This window comes from Polypterus senegalus, chromosome 10, assembly GCF_016835505.1.
Source record: "Polypterus senegalus isolate Bchr_013 chromosome 10, ASM1683550v1, whole genome shotgun sequence".
NCBI classification, from domain to species: domain Eukaryota; kingdom Metazoa; phylum Chordata; class Cladistia; order Polypteriformes; family Polypteridae; genus Polypterus; species Polypterus senegalus.
The window spans coordinates 45,483,249-45,500,445 of record NC_053163.1 but is presented as its reverse complement, the minus strand read 5'-3'; positions in this window follow the sequence as shown (position 1 = coordinate 45,500,445).

Below are 17,197 nucleotides of genomic sequence, written 5' to 3'. Positions count from 1 at the left end.
ACCAGTGGTGGACCTGCCAATTCTGGTATTCTATGGCAAATCCCAATCAACATCCATGGTGTGAGGCAGTGAGCACTGGGCCACACTAGAGGATGTCAAACCCTCAGGCCACCCTCATGAAGTCTGTTTCTGATTGTTTGTTCAGAGACATTCACACCAGTGGCCTGCTGGAGGTAATTTTGTAGGGCTCTGGCAGTGCTCATCCTGTTCCTCCTCTCCCAATGGAGCTGATACGGTCCTGCTGGTGGGTTAAGGACCTTCTACGGCCCTGTCCAGCTCTGCTAGAGCTCCTCCTGGAATCTCCCCTATGCCCTCAAGACTGTACTGGGAGACTCGGCAAACCTGGCAATGGTACTTATTGATCTGCCATCCTGGAGTATTTGGACTACCTGTGCAACCTCTGTAGGGCCCAGGTATCGCCTCATGCTACCAGTAGTGTCACTGACTGTAGCCAAATGTAAAACTAGTGAAAAAACAGTCGGAAAAGATGAGAAAGGAAAAATGTCAGTGGTCTCCAGCTGTTAAACCATTCCTGTTTTGGGGGTTGTCTCATTGTTGCCCCTCTAGTCCACCTGTTAATTTCATTAACACCAAAGCAGCTGAAACTGATTAACAACCCCCTATGCTACTTAACTGACCAGATCAATATCCCCGAAGTTCCATTGACTTGATGCTATACTGATTAAAAAGTGTTCCTATAGTTTTTTTGAGCAGTGTGTATGTATATATATATATATATATATATATATATATATATATATATATATGTATATATGTGTATATATGTATATATGTGTATATATGTATATATATGTATATATATGTATATATGTATATATATATGTATATTTATATATATATATATATATATATATATTTATATTTATATATATAGTATAGCATCAAGTCAATGGAAGGGATTCGTAGTCTGAATCACACGTGTTTCGCCCTAATTCTGGGCTCATCAGGCATACACACTCACTGCACCCCTTCTCGGGAATCTATATCTATCCAAATGGGAGCTGTCATTTCATCATATACAGACACAGCAAGCAAGCAGTGGCGTTGATTTCACCTTGCACGGGCCCCCTTCTTCTGATTAAAAGAACAGAGAGAAGACAGAAAGTAAGCGCACAGCCAGGCCAGTTGCCAGTTTTAAATGTTCCCCACATCAACCAGCAGGTGACAGACACATTACACGGGAAGCCTGCAAACTTGCAGTTGCACCAGCAGTGGACAACCTGTCCTCCCTGCCTGTGTTAACTGAGTGTCGATGCACAGCATGGTTGGGGGATTGTTAGGGTCTCAAAAATCTCACAACTTTTATATATACAGTATATATATTTCCCATAACCCTGCCCAGGATTGGTTCCTGCCTTGTGCCCTGTGTTGGCTGGGATTGGCTCCAGCACACCCCCGTGACCCTGTATTCGGATTCAGCGGGTTAGAAAATGGATGGATGGATGGTTGGTTATATTTCCCATACGGCTCTCTACTTTGTCATACACATAAATCCATCCTTGTTTCTCATATTCCCAGGTGTTCCACTTAAAATAAGATGGGACAGCTCCAATTTTGAGATGCTTATGATGTACATATGGAAAGTATTCATTCTCAGTAAGAAGCAGACTACATGCAAAAAAGCTACCTTGATTAAATGCTGAACCTTCTTTGCATCTTATTTCATAATTCTTCTTTTTGCCTTTATCAACTTGGAAGTCAGATATGGTTGTTTTTCATTCGAATCAGAACAAAAAGGAACACTACAGAAACTCTTTGACTTAGTTTAGACATTGTTGTAACATAACTGGATTTGCCAGATCCTAGCAAGTGAATGCCTCCGAGTTTATGAACCCAGAAGTGTGAAAGCAGTCTGTATTCAGTGAGCAATATGTTGGTACCTTCAAGGCCCTCTTAAGTCACCAAAAAGGCAGCAACAAGGGCTCAAAGTTTATTGACCTGCTGCTTTATATTAGTAAGGACAATCAGTTCTGGGTCAGTGTTTTGTGTGCAGCTCTTTAAAAAGATATCTGGGCTTAAGGTTGCAGGAACACATTGAATACCCAGAAAATACTGTCATCTGGTGGCGATATTAGCTCATGACCCTGGAACTGTTTTTTGGGAGGATTTCTGAAATAAACTTTATATGCATTTAAAACGGCCGAACTTGCCAGAGCTACTTCATCCTAAAATAGGAAAAGGATGTTAGATGTCTTGGAGGAAAGACAGAAGGTGCCAAAGCAAGTGTGAAAAAGAAGAGGCAAGTGACGGGTCTAGTAGGATGATGTTATGAATTTAATTCTTTTATTATTTTGGTTTTGGTTTTGATGCCAGTATCCTTTGGTGGATATACCTTTAGGAAAAAAAAAACTTTATTAGTGACGGATACTTTCCTTGGCAAGTAGACCTAGCTTCAAGTTCTTTTTGTTTTGACCCTAATTTCTTCTTTGACTTTTATGCTTGCTTTCTCATTTAAGCTCTGATGTACTCATACTCTTTTTGATTTTCTGGTTTTGACCCCAGCACAGAGCTGACCTCAACCCTCCTATTTCAAAGTCATCTCCTGGTCATATTCCTTGGGCTATCTTCCTTGCCCAAGGCAGAAGTGAATGCAGACCAGTCTGTTTCAGTCAGTCAGGGAAACTAAGTGTTTAGTTAGAGTAATACAAAGATGATAGTTATTTTTTTTTGTTGTATGAATCACTTTAACAATAAAATAATTCCACTAATTCATTAATTATTTATGTCTGGGTGGGAATTGTACTGTCTCTGACGGGAGAAAAATTTCATAAAGTTTGTAGTCCATCATAGAAAGACAGCTTAATTTTATTTATTAATTATTAATTATTTAATTATTTATTTTATGTAAACTGCCATTCTGTGAATGCTACACCCACTTAGACAAGTAAACACTCTGACCACAGTGTTTTTTTTTAACTTGTTCAATTATGTTGAAGAAAGTTTAAGCTAATATTATTTAAATAATTGATTCTGATGTCAAAAAGCTTTTGCTATCATTCTGTCTGTTGTGTGGGTGTAACCACTACATTTTAACATGCGGTCCAGAAGTATACCAAATCAAGAGTTTTCTGCTGACTTCATTTTGTATTTTTCCTTGTTATATATTATCCATATTGCTTCTAAAATACTCCATAATGTATATATTGTTTGTATCTGTCATGTTTTATTTGTGGAAGACATTATCATAAACGAATGATGCTATGAATTCAAGAACTTACTACTGTATATAGAAAGATGAGTAACTGTGTAGAAAGGAAAAAAATGAGCAATGGGTTATGTGATGGCCCTGTCCATACATTAACAGATGTGACTAATGACTAGAAGACTATGCACAAAGCATTTATTTACTTTGTTTCACACACATAATAAATGAATATGACATTCAAAACATTTACATTTTCCCACAATTATTCTTATTATTTTTGCAGCTGTCTGGTTCAGCATACGTGCTAAACGTCCTCACTGTGCAAGTAATACATCTGCATATTTTAAAAATGAATTTCATAGATTATATTAGTTTAACATTCAACGATAGTCTTGCATATTGTTATATGTAATTATGGTAAATTGTCTCAGGCTGATTCTTTATCATAGTTCATTATAGTTCATCAAGACATGTGTAACACAATTAATTGTAAAATGAAAAGATGAAATAGTAATTGAAGGGAATTATTGATATAAATCTAATACTCAAAAATGTAATACAGGGATTTGGCATATTAACATGTTCATTACTCAGATACTGTATAATGATGTTATAAAATGCAGATCTTTTTGTAAAAAACTGAAAACTAACTACCATATTCCTTGGCGAGTAATTCAATTGCTAATCACATCCTTATGCAGCCTTCTGCGGAACTGCATCATTTTATATTTACATTTTTAGTACTCTGGGCTATGAGATGATATAGAAATACACTGAGAACAGGAAACAAGCTTTAATTCAATGCAATTACAATTTAGATTTTTTATTATGATAAAATGACAACAGTAAAATAGTAAGCCATTGTGTATATTCCTAAATGTGGATCTTTTTTGTGTGTTAGATAGTTTGCTATACACTCTTAAGTAGTGCAATAATGAGAAGAACGCTATCTCTACATATATAAAGAAATACAATTTCCGGTGTCCAGCATCCATGTGCAGGCATAATGCTGTACACAAGAAGGAGGGAGTGTTCAATGAACAAAGGCAGGTGTCCAGCGTAAGATAGTAAGCTGTTGGGTGTACGTCCATGTGTCATGTCATCTGGCATCCACAACAGGAATTGAAATGTCCAACAAAGAAAGGCAAGAAGCATAAAGAAGGAGGGATGTAACGGCTAAAATGTTTAGTGAAAAATGTCACCAGGATGTGCAAAGAAAGAGGTATATAAGACATATCCCTTGACCAGAGGTTTGTAAATTTTAATTTTAATAAGCAAGTGTTTCACTATGCTAATATAAAAAAAAAATTGGTAAATTTCACATGGGAGTTAGAAAGTGTAGGCAAGAAATATTTAATGATGGTGATAAGAAAGCTCTATCCTTTTCCAGGGTGACTTATTCCAGTTATAGGCCCACGGAGCAGCATTAAGTTTATGGCAAGAACCAACAAGGCACACCCACACTTATAACACGGCAATTCAGTGTCACCAATTAATGTTATATCCATATTTTTAAGAGGAAAAACCTAGAGAAAAATTCCACTCACAGAGCCTGTCAAAACTCCAGGAATCAAAGCCAGTCTGCTAAACCTAACAATAGTAGCCAAGACCACTATGGCATCATCAGGAAATGCACGACACTAGGCATACTGAGTGCTCAGATCTAAAAAGAAAATAGCCATCATTTTATTTTGCACCCTTGAGTCACCACTCCATTCCAAGTGTAGAAAATGACAGATTCCATACTGTGCTGAAAAACAAATAAAAAAATGGAATTACACTGATCGGATAAATGAGAAGGTCAGACCTTTAGATTACATCTGTTTCCCTAATGCCATGTAAATTGATTCAGAGGGAACATGGTAGAGACATGTATATCATTGAATCATAATCTATTGGCCTCAGAGCATTGGGTAGAGGATTTTATAAACACTTGAAGTAGAAAAAAAAAAACTTTTGGAAAAAGCAACTTTTCACTTCCACAGCCACATTCACGCCCGATTTCTCTTCATGATCAATATTGGCAATGTGCATTATGTGTATTTAGGCTCTTCATGGCAGCACAGCAGTTGCACATGGTGGCACAGAAAAGCCTTGAGTCTATCCTGCACATGTAAGCATTTGAGACTTTATAATAGGTCTGTCAATTTATCTGGAGACAACTAAAACTTTGAGTTGTTTTAAGGTCTGCTGGCAGTGGGAAATGGTTTTGATGTTAAGGAGGGCAGCATAAAAGGCAACTGTATGGTTTATGCCAGCATTGTGAAAAGAAGTGTTGTCACAAGAGAAAGATATAGCATACATGTAAACAGTGATAGTCACATGTATGTAGTAATGTTTCTGTAAAAGAACCTCCTTAGGTAGTCTCCAGTTTAACACTGATGAAAGGTATAAAACTGACACTAAGAATCCAAGAATTTCATTTGCGACTGATGATATTCTTATGTAGTCTTGCTTGTAATAGAATGGAGGACAGGACTGAGGACAACTTAATTAAGAAGACAAAAACATTCCAAGCAATTTTACTTTACATTTAGTAAAGTAAAAACTATTCAATCCATTGGAAACTGTGCCTTTAACTTTGTAGGAACGGAATCATCAATTTCAAAAATCAAGAAAAATTGTTATATTTAAATGAATTATCCTGGGGAGGGGCAAAAGAATTAGATGTGCAACGATACAGCAGCAATAAACATCGCATGACACCCCAGTAACAGCCTCATACACAAATTGAGAAACAGAAGGCAATCTTCTAAAGTCTTGTTAGACCTGTTTTTGCATTTATGGTGTAACTTTAGTCATTATTTTTTCAGTTTAATACTGTAATGTATATGATTGGTTGTAGTTATCTACACTTTGGCACACATTTTATGTGTATGTGACAATAAACCTCTTAATCTGTTTTTGAATCTTTTGATTATTTCAGTTATAAAGATGTTACTTTCAAGCTTAAGAATGAAGGTCCAATTCATAATTGTATGAACCTGATGAATAATGTAGAAATATTTATCAAAGCATCAGAAAACATTGTTTTCCTTGGTTTTAATTATAAAGAATGTAACATCAATTTGTAAAAGCCAAACAATAAGCTAAAATGAATGTTTAAGCCCACTGTAGGAATTGGGCCCTTTCCTATGGCTGATGTACATGTCATGGGTTAAAGCTTCATAGTGGCTACAGGAGCTGATGGAATCTGAACAAAGATGCTTATGACACTGGTGTCATGTGCAGGTGTCCTGGTTAACAAGGAAAATTTCATATGGCAAAGAATGCAAGGACATATTCTTGAGACTGGCAAACATTAGAGGCAAAAACAGTGTAATTACATTTCTGAATTTACTTGGATAAAACCTATTGATGGGGTAGCAGAACAGAGAACCCCTGAGAAGCAATGAGCATTCAGCTCTGTCCCAGTTATATAATGATGGACCAGCACTTTGGAAATATTTCAAGGGTAATTGGAGTTTTCCTATGCCATCTGCACATGACATTTAAGCATTTGCTCCTATGGTATTAAAACCCTCAATGGTTTAATGGAAACCTCAATGTTTTCAGAAGAAACCTAGTATTTAGAAAAGTTTTCTCAATTTAGTGCAGGGCAAATAAAAGTAAATTTAAATTTGGTGCATGGGAAAATCTCTCAGTGTTCTTTAATTTCCGGTGGTGACATTGATGTTCCACTAGTTTTGTTCCACTCTTGACATAGATGAAATGGAAAATTGACTTTGGATTTATCTAATGAAAGGGAAATTTAACATCTGCCACTTAAAAAAATAATAATAATAAAAATACAGATCTAGTGACCTAGCTATCATTTTAGTTTCTTTTTTTTTATTTTCCTCTGTGCCGAAAGAGGACAGTCAAGTGCATTATAATGGTAACTTCTATAAAATTAAAAATGTTATTTATTCAGAAATATTTTCACATGCTTATTCCTAAGAAGACAGATTTATTTAACTGATAACTTTACTACTTAGTCAATATATCTTTTCTTACCTAAAAATACGTCTAAGCTTTGTTTAAAAAGATTAAAATGAGATTTTGAGACTTCACTTAACAAACACTCAAACATTTTTAAGTCAACCCTGGTTGTATCTTCTTTACATAAGTCTCATGGAATACAAAAAGTGCATATAATATGTGAAAAAATTCCTAGCACAGTTGCTACCTTTGAATATATTTTAATCTAGGATAGAGAAAGAAAGTGCAGACTTGTAATAGTTCTGCTGGGCTTAGTGTATGCTATTCTTAAGTAAAAGCAAGATTCTTTGAGCTGTACTAAATTTTCATTTGGAATTATATCTTAAGTTCTTTTCAGTAAAAAAAGTTAGTCATATACAGTAACATGTTACATGGCTTATATTCATCTCAAAAAGGGTTTGAAAATATCAATACAAAATTATAAATAAATTTAATTATAGTCTATATGATACATCTTTATTGTGTTGCAGCTGTGAATCGACAGGGACTGAAGCTGATATATAATTAAATAATGAAATAGTTTCATTTAAAGGAAGGTTAAAAATAATTTGAATATCAGCACCTTGACTAATAATTAGATATGATGTATGATTTTGACAAAGTTTTGGACTTTGTAGAATTTTTAGAAGCTGCACTGAGTTTAGAAGGCACAGAAAACTTTTGTCAGTATTAAAATCATCCATCAAGATTACTTTACCAAAGTTTACTGCTAGACCAGATAAATCGCTACTAACTTAAATCATGAATAAGGAGTATGGGCCAGGCGGCCTGTAAAATACAGCTACATTCGTGTTTGATTCTGTGTGTATATTATAGAAAATCATTACTAGAGTGCATTTTCAATTGATATTTTATGATTTATAGAAAAAGATGAAATCATCCTGCATGGCCTCATATGAATGGTGTCTGAGATATTAGGCCACATTTCAGCAAAGGAAAACAAAAGTCTGATTTTACGCATTGTTATGAATGTGGTGACTCTGGGGTGTTTGTGAGGACTAAAATAAAGAGAAAACTGGAAGGGGTTATCACTGGTGCCAATAGGATGATTTATTTATCTACTTCATACACATCCTGCTCACAAAGGAATCAAAGCATTACGCACATCCAAATCTGTTCCTCGGAGAGTCACATTTACTGATGATATTGCAGTTGTTACCTGCTGGGCTGGCTACTTTGAGCAGTTGTTCAAAGCTGATCCTCCGGCTAGGACATTGGATATCTCTGGGTCCACGGTCCTTGAGGTTGATCCTCCAATTAGCTGTGAACCACCCAATCTCACTGAGATTACACAGGTAATGAACCAGCTAAGGGGAGGAAAGGCTGCAGGGATCTGTGGTATCTGGGGTAAACTTCTTCAGTCTGCTGGTAAGGCTGTCCTCCCGGCATTGAAAGCAATCTTTGCTTCCATTTGGGATACTGGCATCATCCCAACTGACTGGAAAATGGGACTTGTCGTCCCTATCTGGAAAGGGAAGGATGATCACCTGGATTGCAGCAACTACAGGGGGATAACACTGTTCTCGGTGCTGGGTAAGGACCTTGTTAGGGTTGTCCTCAATAGTATCCGTGATCACTTGCTCACCTACTAGTGACCGAAACACTCTGGTTTTATGCCTGAGACGTCTACCCTCGACCACATCCTAGCACTGAGGGTTCTCATGGAGCGCAAACGCGAATACCAGCAGAGTTTCTTTGCAGTCGATTTTCGCAAAGCATTCAACTCAGTTGATCAAGCTGCCCTATGGGACATCCTGAGGGTTTGCAGGATCCCCTCGAGGTTGCTAAATATCATGGCCGGCATGTACACTGGTACTGTGCAGAGTGGAGGCAGGACCTCTGCATTTTTCCAAGTTGATTCTGGGGTTCGTCAGGGGTGTGTTCTTGCTCCTACTCTGTTCAATGCTTGTATGGACTGGGTGTTGGGCAAGGTCATGGGGTCCAGCGGCTGTGGGGCATATGTTGGTGAAGAAAGATTCACAGATCTTGACTTTGCTGACAATGCTGTTATTTTCGCGGAGTCAATGGAGGCTCAGATCGGGACGCTCGAGAGACTGAGTGAGGAGTGTGTCTGGACCAAGATCCAGGCCTTTAATGACTCCTTGGGCACAACCATCAGCAGTGTGTCTGTTTGCGGTGAGAGTTTCAACCTTGTTGAGAGGTTTACATACCTTGGCAGTGACATTCATGTCTCTGGTGACTCTTCCAATGAAGTCAGTAGATGGATTGGGAGAGCATGGGGGTCATGAGGTTGCTGGAAAGGGGTGTTTTTTTTTCACAAAAATTTAAAGTGAAATAGAATTGCACACTTTTTGAAACCTAAGGAATGAATAAAAAAACTCCCAAGAAAAAAATTACTGACAAAGAATAAAAATTCAAAGCGTCTATATCACATATACTGGCAGGCATCTTTCTTTAACTGGTAGGCTTACATAGTTAAGGATTCTAACATTCTACAGTGTGGAATCACTTATGATGAACACTTTATTATGACAAGCATGAATTCAAGCTAAAATGATCCTGTTAATTTATGCCATGCCTGAGTTAGCAATCTAAATCTAAGTTGAGAAGGCACTTAAGAATTATTTCTGTAGGAAAAATGGCAAAGAAGAAGAGAATTATGGTATTAAACACTGACTGAGAAAGAGTATTAGCAAAATAAGAAAAATATTAATTCACTGTGATATTTCAGGTAAGGAAGACAACAGTTTAAGTTTAGATGGTTATTTAAAGAAATGAAGGCAAAACATTTAAGATACTTTAGTTATACTCTTCCATTATGGTGGAGGTGATTGGCAACATGTGGCATGTTGATTAGCATATGCAATCAAAGATTTCACTGTACTCTGTGCATGTAACAATAATGACCTTATATACCCATCAATGGGGGACATTATTAAAATTAAGAAAAATAATAAAATGAAAACACAATTGCAATGGATATCTTGCTAGAAGTGGTAGTGTTAAACAAGTGAATGCTGAAGCATTAAAAGAATATAAAACACAATCAACTCTCAGCTGGATGGAAGACTCTCTAAAGCATTTCTAGTGTTAGTTAGCAAAATAAATCAATGTTAGTTTAGGGTTTTCTGTGTTTTTCACTTTTTCTTTAACTAATTTTACTTTTGTCCCTAAAAGTATAACTATTAAATAGGTTGTTTTTTTTTTTTTTTATTTGTCTTTTCAGGTTTTGGTCAGTTCCTGTTTTTTATTTATTCTTTTGTCTTTTCCATTTTGTGCCTTCATCTCAAAGTTTATTTGTTCCTCACAATAACCTTTGATCTCCTAACTCATTCTGCCCATAACATGTTGATGTTAAAGATTTTCATAATAATTTTCTGGACTGCATACAAAGAGACTTCACTCCAGTCTCACTTCAAGTGTTAGCCTTAGTGGCAATTAAACTAGCAGTTTTGGATGTAAGGCTCACCAGACTATTTGCTTCTCTCTCATTTGCAGTCCTGCTTTAATTTTAACAGCAGAATGTGTTTGTGTTGTATTTATCATCTATTGTTTGTATTGTACTTCTTTTCCTAGTTAAAGATATTAAGGTATAAAATTAATTTTAGTATTACATAACAATACATTTAAGTTTGAACTAAAATTGGGTTGGCTATTTGCTTGGCTTACACACCCAAAAGAAGAAGTGAACCTTTATAATTATATCTGTTAGATGTATACTGATTACACATGGATATGTTTGAAGGTGAAAAGCAATATCACAACTGTTTTAAAAATTGTATAATAAATTAACACCAATGGTGCCTGTATGCATTAGAATTCTTCTGTATAAATAACAATAAAGTTGAATTTGAACCAACCAATTTGTTCTGACAGACTTAGCATAACATGAACATAAAATACAGAGAATCTTATTTGGATACCTGGATTAATGTTATGTTATGTTATATTTATGTTTAAGTTTTACTCAATTTGGACCAAAGCTTTGATTTTCTTTTCTTTTTTTTTTGTAGTTAATGTAGTGAATGTCACTGATAAATAATATAGGGCTTTTTGAACAAAGAATGGCACATACCATCTCACTGTGTTTGGACCCAAATTCATATCTCATGTAGACTACCTTCTGTGTAGCGGGCATACTTTCAACTTAGCATTTTGTTTTAGAGCCCCTTAATTCTTTTTACAGTCCATACTGTTAGGTTGATTGGCAACATTAAATTCTCCTATGATGCGATGAACTGGAGTCTTGCTCATGGCTGTATTAATCCTTGTACTCATTTGCTGTTAAGATCAACACCCCTTCCAAACTTTTTTTGATTTATTTTTTAAAGTACAATTTTTAAAATGATTTTTAAGATCAAAAATACCCTTTAGAATAACAAACCAAATTAATGCATGGCAGCAATAAAAACATGTATTTTGCTCTAAGTTAAAAAAACATTCAATTAAAACAAGTGTTAACGCTTCATTAAAGAAATGTGTTTGTTTGTTTTATTAATCTGTTACACCAAAGCAATGCTGACCCTTGCGACACATCAAAGTTTATCTTCATATTATGAAATGTTTGAAACAAAAAGTAAAAAATAAAAAGGTGACCTTGTAGTCTGTTTATTTTTATTGTATTTAAGTTGATAGAACTTCACATACAGAAGAGATGACCTTAAAAACAAGGAAATCTTGAAAAGGTGAGTAGGGAAAAGTAATCAACAAAACAAATCCAATTATCCTTTCAATCTATGGTAAATTATTAGAAGCTAATATACAAAAGAAGAATGTTAGCAGCACTGTTTTTACATGGACCTTATGGTTAAGAGGCAGATTGCTTTTTCTGCAATGTTATTTTTTAATAAAATCCTTAGCCTTGCATCTTTTAAGTAGAACAATCAGTCAAAGAAAGTATAGCTCCCACAGATTAACATACATATATGATATGTAGATCATCCTATTATAATAAATTATAAATACACATACATTTCTTAAAGTGTACTTTGATTAGAATTGTATAAATGTCTGTTTTTGTTATAATTTTTTAGCAAATGAATCTGTACTTGTAAGACTTTGGAATTGCAGCTACTTGTTAAAATTTGAAGTGTCTCTGTTGTATTGTTATTAAGAGACATGCACAGATGTTTCATTGACATTGTATTGTTATCACATCTGTTGCTTTATCTCTGCATTTAGTTTTAAATGGCTACATTTATTGCACATTTGATAATATATTCATGTAGTACATTTCACAGTATCTAGTTTTTCAAGATCCCCTGTCACCTATCACAATGATCAGATTTAGATGCCATTATGAACCCTCCCTGCAGCCCGTAGAAGCTCCAATGTGAAAATATAAATCCCTTAATCGTGTTCAAAAGCTTGTCTGTCTTCCCTCAACCAGCAGTCACAGATAATGCAGTTGTAATTTATCTGTGACTATATACTATCTTCTAATCCTCAAAGGGCATATGCATAACTTATCATTGTACACTAGTGGTAATTTCCAAGTACCGTTAAGCCACTTTATAAAGATATTTAAAGAAATCTCATGAGCAGCTGCTGCACATTAATGAGTTTTCAAAAAATAAATAAATCAATCATGTCAAATAGTACAATAAAATAAAAACATAAAATAAAATAAAACATACAATTTTCCACTTCTGCAAACTCTTTACCAATGCAGATTACAGTTATAGTCCATATTCTATTTTCTATCCATTTTTAACAGTTATCTTTCAATAATCTTTTTTGCATTGCCATCTGTATACATACAGTATCTGGCAAAGCTACTGTATATAACCAAAGTGTAACTTGTTTTTAAAAAAGAAATCACCAAAGGTTGGAATTGAATTATTTTTTTTTATAAAACATTCTCTTTTGTCATTCTTCCCTTAACTGAGATCTGAATTTAAAACCACCATAGCTATGTTCATTCTGGATAATCAATGAATTTCCATATCCAATATGGAGTATTGACACTTGAGTGCAAAGCAAATCTACTTGGACCATAAAAGCACGTCTGTGGACTGAAAACTTGAATGAATTGCCAAATTGAGTCCCTTGATTGTGTTAGTTCATTGATTTTTCTAATGTCATTTAGGTTAAGTGCAATGAGTCTGAGGCACTCATTGCTTTGGGATTATGTCTGTCAGTATGGTTAGGGACCAGAGGTATAACAATGGACAGGATACTAGGAATGAGTGAGCAATTAGTAAACGTAGCTGAATAGGGGAACGCAATCAGCTGTGACAGCTGCTAAGAAGTGAACACTGCAGATTCAAAATGATATGTAGAAATGGCTTTCTGTGGTAAATCAGCCGGTAAAAGGACATTCAATGCTAAACTACTGGTGAAATAGTCATCATCAAATTACTACTTAAGCACAGTATTTTTAATATAATAGTACACTTTATAGAACAAGAAAATGTGTAAAAGTTACAAATGATTTCTTATTGTATGTAGCATCCTGTTAACTCTTTTATCTTTTAACTCTAGTGTAAAGACAAACAATTTCATTTGACTGTCGTCATCCTTATGCATTACTAATAGTGATGACTGAATCCCATGGATTTTGCTTCATGGTGAGTTCAGCATAATCATGGAAATGTTTGTGAACTTTATCAAACTCAGCAAAATGCACTGAAGTCAGTGGGGAAGGAAGAACTGAACTAGGTTTGAATGGATTATAATGATCAAATGTTCACCTAAATGTTCCTGAGGGTTACAAAAGTGTCTGCCCACTATGTTGGACTAATTATTGTGGCCTGAAATGTTGCAGCAGTGCTACCCATGATACAGATGGAATGAATACCACCAACAAATTACAACAAATGGCCACAAACAAGCAATAAGTAAATAAAATATAGATAATTGTACTCACAGAGTTCCAATTTTGGGGCGCACATCGGGTGTGCCATATAGCAGCAGCATTGGACTGGATTGCGCTGTTGTTTGAATTTGTGGCTCCAGGCCTAGCTGGAACGTCTTTCTTGCTTCCTATGTATCTGTGTAGATGCTTTGCACTTTTTTCTTCCATCATGAAGAAAGAAAGTCCTTATAAATAATAATATTATATTTTTAGTTATTATTATTTCACTGGGTCTCCTCTGTTTTCTGGCAAAGGGAAGGCTGCTTTTAAGGCTTTGTTTGAGATTGTAGCTGTACACATGGCTAATTATGCTGTTAAATTAGACATGCAGTGCTATGCTGCCAGTGCACAGGGATCAGTATTTTATATTCAGTGGCAGTTCTCGTTTGTTTTTTTAAATGCATATGGGATGGAAATCCAACTAGATCCAATCCAATCCAACTCAACGCAATGGCTGTTATGGTTCTGCCTTTGTCCAGAAACATTTTCATAAGCATTATGACCTTAGTCTCGGAAAGTCTTTCTTTCGTGGGGCACCTGGGATCTTTTCTTGAATAAGATCAAACACAGTTGGATAGGGTATGACAGGAGCTTCCACCTGCAGCTAATGTCACTTCAGTACACATGTACTGTGTAAGCATGCCCTTGTCAATAAACAGAGGAAGCTCTGCTATCTACTTGTGACTTTACGCTGTAGGAAGATAAGTAAATGAATCAAGGTAAATAACATTCGATCTGGCTTTTATATAAGTAACATATAATGTTTTTTATTTAATAACCATCATAAAACATAATCACAAACAGGACTTTGCACGATACCTTGACAAGCTCTTTAAGCCATGATTTTTCTTTGAAGTACAGGTGTGGGGCAGACTGACTGGCAGGATGACGCCCAACCTGTTGCTACATCCAAACGGTGCCATCTTTTGCCTTTACGCCTGGTGCAGCTGCATTGTTCTTATATGTGAGTGGGCGTTTCTTGCAGGGAGGGCTTCTGTTCTCTTTCTCCAATGTAGAACCCTCATCCTTGAGTTCACCTCTGCTATAGCACATCTTTATTTGAAAACAGCAGTGTCAGATTGGGGTGAGCATTAACAGGGCTGAGAGAATAAAACTAAATTAAAAAAAATCACTAACCTTTACAAGTACCATAAATTTAAACTGGCTGTTACAGACTTATATCAAATGTATGCTTTTATTCTATAATAGTAAGAATAAGAGCAGCTCACTTCTCAAAATGGAGGCATCCAGAATCGAACTGCGAACGTCTTGATTAGAACTCAGCAGTTCTTAAACCTGCACCACCAAGCTGTCATATTAAGGGCATGTCAATGCAAGTTCTTTTACTGCAGTTATATTCTTGAATAAAAGCACACTTATTTTGTTATACGTGTACCTTTTGTGAAAGTGTTTATTTGATATTTGGACTTCAGGTTTCACACATTATACGCTTCATGTGTACATTTTGTCAATTATAACTAAAACATGAAAAACATTTCTGTTTTAATGATGTGTTTACATAGATTGTTGTAGATACGGAACACACATGAAATGCTTGTTTTCCAAGTAACAATATATTTTTTACCCTATACAACTCCAGGCAACTCACATGCCGGTGAACAGACTTGAGCTGAGAGAGCTTTCTGCCCTTTCTGCATTGGTGGGGGGATAAGATAGCAGGCTGCTTGCTGCTTTTGCTGATCGTCACATTTACAACACAAAAGACGCTGACAGAGAGGTGCAAAGGGATTTAAGGTGGGCTGGGATTACAATTTTTTTTGTAGGCTTTGGTAATTCTAGTGTTGAAGCAAATGCCAATTACGGCCATTAGATCATCTTAGAGGTGTATGCAGCAGAAGTCACTGGCTAAATTAAGAAGTGCAGAGATGAAGTAACTGTCTCAAAGATCATCAAAACAGGTGCAAATCATAAACTGTGGGTGACATTGGAGATACTTGCACTGTTAAAATCCCATAATGCTGCCTTCAGATCAGGTGACAAGGTAACCCTCAGAACAGAGAGGGCAAACGTATCTTGGGGCATCAAAGCAGCTAAGCAAGAGTATGGCAAGAAACTCCAATGCAACTTTTTCCGGACACCCCAGACACATGGCACATATTGCAGGGAGTTCAAGTCATCACAGGCTATAAGACCATGCTGTAGTGGTGATGCCTCCCTTCCAGATGTTCGAAATAACTTCTGTATGCAGTTTGATGCCCTGAACATCAGCAATACATTTTATATAGAGATGTTTCCCTAATTTTGTCTCTAACTATTTATAACAGCAAGCATACATGCACACATAAAGATTAAAGAGTAGTGGGCAGGATATGAGAACATCAAAAATGAAGAAGAAGGTCACACATAGGCATATATCAATGTATGTATAAAGAAACTGCACAAAACAAGCTCTACTGCACAGTTAGGCTCTCAAAAATGTTATTCCTGTCTACTTGTCTACTCCCAAGTACCATTTAAGCCCACTTGCTTTTTACCTCACCTCTACTTCCCTCTCTCTCTCACACACACACGCACACTAGGGTTGTCAAGTTATACAAAAGTTTGGGAGTGTATACTCATATATTCAAAATAACAAAACATGCAAATGTATTCAAAGATACGTTAAAAGTTCTAGGCAGTATTACATGTACATTTGTACTTACCATGTCTTTGTGTGCTTTATTACTAATATTTAAATTTTTTTTTTTTGCTTGCTGATCTGCAAACCATGCAGTGCTTATGATTTGGGCACTGTGCACCGTTCACTTGAAAAGTACCAGAATTGAAAAAGTTGATATTTCCTGTGCATTAAAAGTGACATGATCAAAGAGAAAATTGGAACCAGGACATGTACATATGTGAAACCCATAAAAAATTGCTCATGATTACTTTAATCCCCACACCATGCCCCATCTCAAGACCTACACTCCTCTATGTACATTTTTGATCCTTTGGCGCAAAAGTCATGAAGTCAGTGTCCATCCAAAGTCAAACAAAGTTCTGTACAGCTTCCATAAATACACCAAATACACACAGTGTGTGTGTGTGTGTGTGTGTATATATATATATATATATATATATATAGTGACAAAGATTCTTTAACTTGAAAAAAGGTATCGGGATTGTCCCCATATATTGTCGTCCAGACAATTGAAATAAATGAAGCGATTCAAAATTACTTTTCAGTACAGAATTGAATGTTTTACTGTAGACAAGATGGCGTTTTTATAGCA